Genomic DNA, 10,730 nt, shown 5'->3' with positions numbered 1-10,730 from the left:
ATTGCTTTTGTCTTACTAATTGTATGTTAAACACTTCTACTGCTACTCTTGAATCGAATACATGTTAAAGCATGTTTACTATTTCTGCACTGTTCTGTTACTAGTATGTCATATTGCATAGCATGGGGTGGGACAATATGAACAGAAGAAGTACTGATGGTTTAATAATTTGCAAACACTGGTGGTTCACACACAACTTATTGACAGTTTAACTACAAATTTTTATTTGCAACTTACTTGTGGTTTATTTACAACGCGATGTGTAAAGATGGATGAGTTTTGGGAAACTCCTATTGTGGTGCGTATTGGAGTTGGGTGGGATCTTTTCTGATAAACTAAAATTGCATTGCCATTCATAACCATGTAAAAGTAAACTAAAAATTCTGAAATGCTATACTGATGAGTTGAGTTGAAAAATTGTTATTTTTTATGTCTTGTATGTTGTTTTGCACTGATTTTCTTGTGTTTAGACTCACATTGAGCTCTTTAAGCTTGCCCCTATATTTCAATATTCTCAGATAACCTGCAAGGTTAGGCTACGGGCTTGGCATTCGAAAGTCTTGGTTCAGATCATTTTCATTAAAAGTACTTTAAACATAATATTATAATTTCTGTTATTTGGGAACTTTATTGTTTTATATGAATTGTGGTATGGATTTTTTTCTTATTTGGGGTTTATTTGGCATGCATGATGTTTTAATCGATTTTAGGCTATTGAAATATGATTTTTGATTTAATCATGCATGGAATTCTGGTTTTTCATTAAAATTATGTTGAATATCACTTTTCCGTTGCGATATTATGTAAATGAGATTATTGAAAAGTAAATAATTTGAAAATCAACTAAAATTTCAAAAATAGTCACCCTTATAAGGAAAATGTTAAAAATAACTGGTTTTTAAAACTCGTAAGTTTTTGTGAAAAAGAGATATAAGGCTAAGTTTTCTTCTAATATAAACAAATATTTTAAAAAGATTGTTTATAAACTCTGATAGTTTTACTAGCTAGGCTATTTCGGTGGCTAGTGTAACTTTCAGAACTCGGCCATAACGTTTAGGCCGTGTTAGGGAGATTACAGGTAAGATCGATGTCTTTAGGTGATTGCTCAAAATGAGTTTGTGGTATTTGAGATTGTGCTTGAAGGTGGGTATGATTGGGGATATATAGGTGAGGATGAGGTCTTAGTGACCTAGTAGGTGAAAGGTCAGGCCAGGAGCTCCACAATCAATTCCTAGTTCAATGGTGCAATGATGGAGGATGTAAAACTCGAGGAGTTCGACATAAGGGTTATGGTGCTAGTGGTTGTGGGCAAAAGCGAGACCCAACACTTAGCAAATTTGATGAAGACTAAGGAGAAAGACTGAATGTATAATAAAGTTTGTTATTTATAAAATAAACTTAGAAAATAGGAAAAAATTGAATCTGGTTTAAGTTTTGTTTGTGGGATTTTTAAAAATATTTTATTTATAAAAGTATTATTTTAAAAAATTTCATAATAGAAAAAGAGAAAAATGAGTATTAATTTATTTATAATTTGTATGTATTCTTATAAAATTTTATGCATATTTATCGAAAAAGAACTTTTAAATATTTTATTTTTATTTTTAAAGTTTTTAATTTTTAATTTTGAAATTTTAAGAAATAAAACTAAATTAATAGAATGTGAAACATTGAGGGCTAAATTTACTATTATGCCAATAAGAAAAGACTACCATGACTGATTTTAATGGAAGAGTGACTAAAATATTAAATTTAAAAAATGTTCATAATTAAAATAAAAATTTTAAATCTGAGCAGGTTAATAGTGTGTGATTATTTTTAAAAAATTTTACAACTTAAGTCGAGAAAATTTAGACATCGTACAAGTCGGGAAGTTCATTAACCCAAAAAAGTTGGAAATTGGTGTTCGATCTTTAAAGGCTTCAAAATCAAGAGTAATTGGGCCGAAAATGGTAACAATTCATTATTTTAATTTTAATTTTCTAAAAATTTAAGTCCAAAGCCCACTAAAGGAAGTCACTAAAACCCCTAAACCCTAGTCGTTAGATTCAGTTTTTGGCGTAGTTGATGCTAATTTGGGGGTTTATTTACATCCATGGAAGAGGAGGAAGATTTCATAGGTGAGCTTAGCTCTTTACTATTCAAGTTCGTTCTTTTCACCTTTTTATTGATTTTTGTTTTCATGTTTGCTTAAAATTCGTGCTTTTTATTATTATTATATTCTACTACTGTTTGTGTTTATATTTTACTTGATTTAATTTTTAGTTTTGGTAATGGTAATTCTGGTTAAGTTCAATGTTTTAGCTAAAATTCTATCTTCTTGTGATGATGCTTATGGGCTTCATTGCTTGAAATTTGAAGGAATGGTTTATTTGGTGATAGTTTCTGGTGTTGTATCACTTTTTTTCCTAAACTTTTTAATCCTTCTAAATAATAGTCTTTTCAAACAAATGTAGATATATGATAATTCAGAGCTATTATTGTTTTTTCTTTTATCAAAATCATCCAAGGTTCAGAGTGTTTGGTTTTATTAATCTATTTCCAGCTCCTAAAACAATCATTGATATTAGTAAGGGTATACTTGTTACTTAAAATTTTTTAGTTCTTAAATAAATTGTTGAAATTAATAGACATACAATAATTAAAAATTATTTTTTTCTCAAAATTAAAAAAAAAAGCTGCTCACCTTCTAAAATTTTAAATGTCAGAAGAACATTCGACTTACTAAAATTCTAACACTTCAAATTTTAGTCACAAAATAATTGATTTATAGTAAACAATATTTTAATTTTTAACTAAAAGGAGAATTAATTTTGGATTACATAAATGGATTTTAAAGCACAATTAATTTTTGGGTTATATTTTAATATAAGTTATAAGTTTGTATTGTCACACACGGCTCAAAAAATTAGTCCGTGTGGTCCATACGGTTTACCCACACGGTCTGTATGATTTCACACAGCCTTGTGTCCCACATAGTCTGCATGATTTCACACGGCCGTGTGCTAATGGGAAATTTTGAAAAACAACCTTGTTTCGCAGATTTTCTGAATTTCTGATGAGTTTTTCAGGTTAGATAACACACCTGATGAGGTAGTTGATGTAAACCTCAAGAACGAGAACACCAGAACCCTTGAACGAACAACAACTTAAGAATAGAACTTAATTGGTCGGAGAGACCACCGTCTTGCAATCCTCCCCCAACCTCAAATATGTAATGAATTCAAATCAAAAGGGAAGGAATTAAGAAAAAAAAACTTGTGCGATTACAATCTTGGAAAAGAAAAAATTGAAAAGAAACAGAATTGCAAAGAGGAATTTTAGGAGATGGCCACAAAAAAGAAATGGCGGGAAAAAGAACATCAGGAAAGAAAGAAAGAAAGTGGGAACATGGGAACAAGTTTTTGAGGAAATAAAATAATAAAATATAATCAATTATATTATATACATTTTTTTACCTAAACATGGTTTACCTAGTTACCCAAACATTTATATCAAAATAACCATTCAAAATGCATTTAGATATTAAAGCATGTATTTACCATCACACACTACAACCAACTAAAATACTAGTTAGAACTTACCTCAACATTCATATTATAAACTTCAAATGACACAAAATACAACCATGGTACTAAATTTTACATAGCCAAAACCCTACTTACATGCCACCTATAATCGGACCAAAATATACAAATAATTACCGAAAGAGTTGCCGGATAGTGTGATCTCCAACGATGTTCCAATCAACAGCAAAAGTCTAACAATCTATAAAGAAGAAAACCAACTAAAGTATGCTTACGTAAAGCTTAGTAAGTTCGTAAAACAAAACATTACATACCTGTCAATTTAAGCCTGGATAAATCAAATCATCAAAACATAACATGCCAAGATTCATATATCAAGCTGTACTCAACACAATATAATTAATCATATCATATCATATCATATCATCTCATTTCATTTCTATTTCAATAATTAACTGTTTTTCTTGGAGAACAATAGTAAATTGACTTCGGATACACAGAAGGGTAATGCTCACACAAGCTTCAGAGAATCTGCAACACATGCGGGATCTCAAGCCATCGGTATGATATCTGTAACATCCCGATTTCGGGCCTAGTCGGAACAGTGGTTTCGGGACCACAAACCCGATGAGGAAAAAAATATTTTATTATGTTTTTATAGTCTACAATTTCACGGAATGATTTTTTGAAAATTTTGTTCGAAAATTTTGACGTTTGGGCACTCAATTTAGTCAAAAGGACTAAATTGTAAAAAGTGCAAAAGTTGAGTTCTACATGTTAGAGGTGTCCGATTGTTATGAAATTTTAAATTGGATGTCCTTAAATGGCAATTAGACCATTATTTAAATTGTGGAAAAAAATGGACATGAGATAAGTGAAATAGGATATTTTTAAGTGAAGAGTATTTTAGTCATTTAGTAATAAAAAAGAATTAAAAAGGGGAAAATATGGCAAAATATGCTCATCTTCTTCATTTGGCCGAATTTAGCAAGGGGGAAGCCATAGTTAGGGTTTTCAAGCTTCCAAGCTCCATAGTAAGTGATCCCAAGCCTCGTTTTTAATGTTCTTTACGTTTTTAGAGTCCCGATAACTTGATTTAGCTTATTCTAGCAATAATTTAACCTAGGGTTCATATTTGGAAAAAGACTATAGGTGAAATGTGTTTATTTTTATGTTTTATGGTAGAATATGAATCTTGGAATTATGTTAAACAACTTTTGCTAAGCGATTTTAAGTGAAAACGAGTAAAATGACAAAATCGGTAAAAATACCTAATGTTCATAAGTAAGTGTTAGAGTGGGAATTTGATGTTGCCATAGAAGGGAAAAATATTTAGCATGTCATAAAACATAAGAATAAGGGATGAAGTTTAATTTTCGAGCTTTGGGGCAAAAGTGTAATTATGCAAAAGTTTAAGGGCAAAATCGTAATTTTTCCAAAGTTCGAGTCAAGGATTGTTTTGATGAATGTAAGTATTAAATTAGACAAAATTGCTATTATAGATCAAGAAGAACGAAATTCAGAGTTAGACCGAGGAAAGAAAAAGGTTGAAGACTAAAGTGCTAGATTTGATCACATTTTGTACCGAAGTAGGTTTACGGTAAATAAATGCAATATTTTGATAATTATTATTAATACTGTTATTTTTCAGCAATTATGTATTTATTTCATGAAAATATCTAATGTTGACTTAAGTAAGAGATGACAGAGAATCAGTGATAAAAGCCCCATTAAAACATTGGGAATGTATCGAATACAAATGTCATGACATTAAGGGAATGAGATCCCATGTAAGACCATGTCTGGGATATGGCATTGGCATCATTGAGATTATGAGGTCCCATGTAAGACCATGTCTGGGACATGGCATTAGCATCGAGATGAGAGATCCCCCGTAAGACCATGTCTGAGACATGGCATGGGCACCGATATAAAAACTCTCATGAAAGACCATATCTAGGATATGGCATTGGTAGTACAGAAAACATCCCATGTAAGACTATGTTTGGGACATAGCTTTGGCATGTATTATCAGACAGGAGACTCGAGTATCCTTAGTATTCTAAGTGATTCAACGAGCTAGTAAATAGACCATGTTACATGAAAGTTCAGATAAAAGCATAATAATAAATTCAGGTGAGTTATAAGGATTGAGAATATCTCAGTTATCAGTTAAGAGAGAAATTTCAGCGAGGGAGGAGTAAGTTATAATCATGAGTTATTTAAGTAAGCAAGTAAGTAAACAAGTAAGTGAGTAAGTAAAGAAGCGAGTAAAGATTCTAATATTTGATGAAATTTATGAGTATGATTATTTATGATAAATGTTGTTATTTATTTACCTGTAAACTTACTAAGCTTTATGCTTACTTTCTTTATTTTCCTTATTTTTATAGTATCGCCAAGTCAGTTCGGGGATCACCAGGACGTCAGAGTTCGTCTCACACTATCCACAAACATCTCAGTATTATGTAACTTCGAAACGTGTAAAGTTATGGCATGTATAGGGACTTAGTCATTTTGAGTATGTTCATATGATATGGCTAATGATTTTCTATTAAAATGGCTAATTAAGAACATGTTTGGTATTATGGATGTTTAAATGTTGATTAATACAAAGAAATTATAAAAGAGTAAAAATTTGCAATGGTATAGTTTTTGGACAGCAACAGTGACGTGAATTTGAAAAATCACTAAAATTAGTAAAATGGAACTAGAGAATGAATGAGATATGAAATTTAAGCTTATTTAGTCTATTTTCATATGAAAGAAACAGTGTAGGAAAAAGAATTTTATATGATGAGATACTAGAATTTTAGTGAGACAAGGTCAGAGTTGTTTTTGAAGTCCCCTGTTTTGACTTTAAAAAATCATTAAAAATTGTACAGAAATAATAATGATTCATAATTTACATGTCTAGAATACTTAGTGAGTCTATTTTCAAAAGAAACAAATGAGAACATTATATGAATTCTGTACAATGAGATAACTAATTTTTAGTACAGAGAGGTCAGACTTGTCGAGTAGAGAAATAAGGGAGAGTTTAACTAATAAACTGTACTAATTGGCTAACCTAGAAATTTTGAAAATTTTATAGTAAGAAGATATTTGAGTCTAGTTTCAGGGAAAATTTATGGATCTAAATTTTGAGTTTTGTAACTCGAGTTATAATTAAATTAGTGACTATCGTGCGAGTGGATAACTTTACTGTGAATAGTGATATAAGTTATTTTTGATTTGTTTAAGTATTCGAAAAATTTTTAGTGTTTTCGGTTTGGACCCAAATCATTTTCATTGCATGTTTTAGGGTCTCGAAGGTTATTTTTAGGGACATATTGATTGAACGTGAACGAATTAATTTTAAAAGCAAATTTTTATGCTCCGAACTGGTAAGTTATCAGATAACGCCTCATGCTCGACTCCGGCAACGGTCTCGGGTAAGGGGTGTTACATTTATTGGTATCAGAGAAAAGTTTAGCTAGTTCTTGAAATATTCAGTATGAATAAAAGTCTGGCTATACATGCCATACTTGTGTTTTGATAGTGTGATGACTCCTGACGATTTTAAAATGTTTTCTTTTATAGTTATAGATCCCGAACGAGCTGGTACAGATGATGTAGAGAGTAATGTGCCCATTCTCGCAGAAGGGATGGTGCCACAAGATGTTAGTGAAAGGCCCGTTACAGTTAGTTAGGGGGAGAGGCTCGAGAAGCCTTCTTCCAAGCTATGAATGAATGGTTTGCCGAGTTCGTTCGTACGAATCCGGCTGTTAGACCTCCACCCCTCATGATTTTTAGATTCCCCATGTAGCTCCCGAGTTACAAGTACAGGTACAGTTATAAGAGAAAGGCCACCAGTTGATAAGATCAGAAAACAAGGGGCTGAAGAGTTTCGGGCTACTAAAGATGATGATGCAGAGAGAGCAGAATTTTGGCTTGAGAATACTATTAGAGTCTTTGATGAGTTATCCTGTACACCTGAGGAATGCATGAAGTGTGTTGCCTCACTCATTAGAGATTCAGCCTATCATTGGTGGAAGGCTCTTGTGTCAGTTGTACCGAGTGAGAGAGTTATTTTCAAGAGGAGTTATGTTAAAAGTATATCAGTCAGAGGTTTATTAACCAAAAAAGAAAAGAATTCCTTGAGTTAAAGCAGGGCAAGATGACTGTAACCGAGTATGAGTGTGAGTTTGTCAGACTCAGCAAGTATGCTTAAGAGTGCGTATCTACAGAAGCTATTATGTGCAAAAGATTTGAGGATGGGCTCAATGATGATATCCGACTGTCAGTTGGTGTTCTAAAGATAAGAGAGTTTGTTGTTTTAGTTGAGAGAGCCTGGAAGGCATAGGAACTATTAAAAGAAAAAGAAAAAGGCAAAGCTGAAATTGAAGTTCAAGAAACGAAGAAAAGGCAGATGAACAGATCATTTCAGTCTGCATCCAAGAGGCCTAGAGAGTTCTCTACTAGATCGAATTTTTCAGCCGGGTATCCTAGCCGAAACACAGGTAGAAAATTTGTGCATTCAAGAGCTCAGACTACTACAGTTGCAAGTGTTGGTAGTACTCAACCATCTAGACTAGAGTGTGCTCAGGGTGGTAGACGTCATCTCGGTGAGTGCCGAGCAAATGAAAATGCCTATTTTAGATGTGGTGCACTAGATCATTTTATTCGGGATTGTCCTAAAATAGTTTAAAGGGAAGTAATATCGAGTGCAAGATCGGGAAATGCTCCCACTAGAGGCAGACCACAGAGAAATCCGGGAGTTGGAGCAAGTAATAGGGGTGCGTCCAGAGACTCGGCAGCCAGATCAGATGTGAGAGCACCCGCTAGGACTTATGCTATTCGCGCTCACGAAGAGGTATCCTCTCCCGACGTGATTACGGATACATTTTCTTTTTATGATACTAGTGTTATTGCTTTAATTGATCCGGGTTCAACCCATTCCTATGTTTGTATAAGATTGATGCCTAATATGAACATGCCTATAGAATCTGATTAAAGTATCGAATCCATTAGGCCAGTATGTGTTAGTAGACAAAGTATGTGAAAATTGCCCTTTGATGATTAGAGGTCACTGTTTTCCGGCAAATCTCATGCTATTGCCATTTGATGAGTTTGATGTGATTCTTGGTATGGATTGGTTGACTGCCCATGATGTGATAGTGAATTGTGGAAAGAAATACATTGAGTTGAAATGCAAAAACGGTGATATTATTAGGGTTAATTCAGAAGAGTCAGATATTTCTCTTACTGTGATTTCTGTTATGTCTGCTCAGAAATGTTTGAGAAAAGAGTATGAAGCTTATCTTGCTTTTGTATTGAATACTAAAGATCTAGAGTTGAAAATTGAATCAGTGTCAGTAGTTTGTGAGTTTTTCGATGTGTTTCCGGAAGAATTGTCAGGTTTGCCTCCTATTAGAGAAGTTGAGTTTGGTATTGAGTTGATTCCAGGTACCACTCCTATTTCTATTGCTCCTTATAGAATGACCCCGTTGGAATTAAAGGATTTGAAAGAATAAATATCCACTACCAAGAATTGATGATTTGTTTGACCAATTCATGGGAGCCACTGTGTTCTCCAAGATAGATTTGAGATCTGGTTATTATCAGATGTGAGTTAAAGATTATTCGGCACTTCTCACCGTACAAGTAATGTCTCTTGTTTTAGTACAGCCAGAACCAGGTAAAGAATTTGTGATTTACAGTGATGCATCCTTGAATGGATTGGGTTGTGGCTGTACTAAAACATGAGACATTACTTGTACGGTGCGAAGTGCCGAATAATCTTTAACCCGCAATAATCTTTAACCTGCAACTAATAATAACCAGATCTGAAATCTATCTTGGAGAATACAGTGGCTCCCTTCAATTGGTCAAACAGATCATCAATTCTAGGCAGTGGATATTTATTCTTTATTGTGACTTTATTAAGCTGTCGATAATCTATACACAACCTCATCGAACCGTCTTTCTTTTTCACAAAAAGCACTGGTGCCCCCCATGGAGAACAACTAGGCCTTACAAAACCTTTATCAGTTAATTCCTGCAACTGAGCTTTCAATTCTTTCAATTCCAACGGGGCCATTCTATAAGGAGCAATAGAAATAGGAGTGGTACCTGGAATCAACTCAATACCAAACTCAACTTCTCTAATAGGAGGCAAATCTGGCAATTCTTCCGGAAACACATCGGAAAACTCACAAACTACTGACACTGATTCAATTTTCAACTCTGGATCTTTAGTATTCAATACAAAAGCAAGATAAGCTTCATACCCTTTTCTCAAACATTTTTGAGCAGACATAACAGAAATCACGGTAAGAGAACTATTTGACACTTCTGAATTAACCCTAATAATATCACCATTTTTGCATTTCAACTCAATGTATTTCTTTCCACAATTCACTATCACATCATGGGCAGTCAACCAATCCATACTAAGAATCACATCAAACTCATCAAATGGCAATAGCATGAGATTCACCGGAAAATAGTGACCTCTAATCATCAAAGGGAAATTTTTAGATACTTTGTCTACTAACACATACTGGCCTAATGGATTCGATACTTTAATCACAAATTTGGTAGATTCTATAAGCATGTTCATATTAGGCATGAATCTCATACAAACATAGGAATGGGTCGAACCCGAATCAATTAAAGCAATAACACTAGTATCATAAAGAGAAAATGTACCCCTAATCACATTGGGAGAGGATACCTATTCACGAGCGCGAATAGCATAAGTCCCGGTGGGTGCTCTCACATCTGATCTAGCTGCCGAGTCTCTGGTTGCACCCCTATTACTTGCTCCAATTTCCGAATTTCTTTGTGGTCTGCCTCTAGTGGGAGCATTTCCTGATCTTGCACTCGATATTACTTCCCTTTTAACTATTTCAGGACAATCCTGAATAAAATGATCTAGTGCACCATATCTGAAACAGACATTTTCATTTGCTCGGCACTCACCGAGATGATGTCTACCACACTGAGCACACTCTGGTCTAGATGGTCAAGTACTACCCACACTTGCAACTGTAATAGTCTGAGCTCTTGAACGCACAAATTTTCTACCTGTGTTTCGACTAGGATACTCGGCTTAAAAGTTCGATCTAGTAGAGAACTCTCTAGGCCTCTTGGATGTAGACTGAAATGATCTACTCATCTACCTTTTCTTCGTTTCTTGAACTTCAATTTCAACTTTGC

Source organism: Gossypium hirsutum, chromosome D01 (genome assembly GCF_007990345.1).
Source record: "Gossypium hirsutum isolate 1008001.06 chromosome D01, Gossypium_hirsutum_v2.1, whole genome shotgun sequence".
Taxonomy (NCBI): Eukaryota; Viridiplantae; Streptophyta; class Magnoliopsida; order Malvales; family Malvaceae; genus Gossypium; species Gossypium hirsutum.
This window is presented reverse-complemented; position numbering follows the sequence as displayed.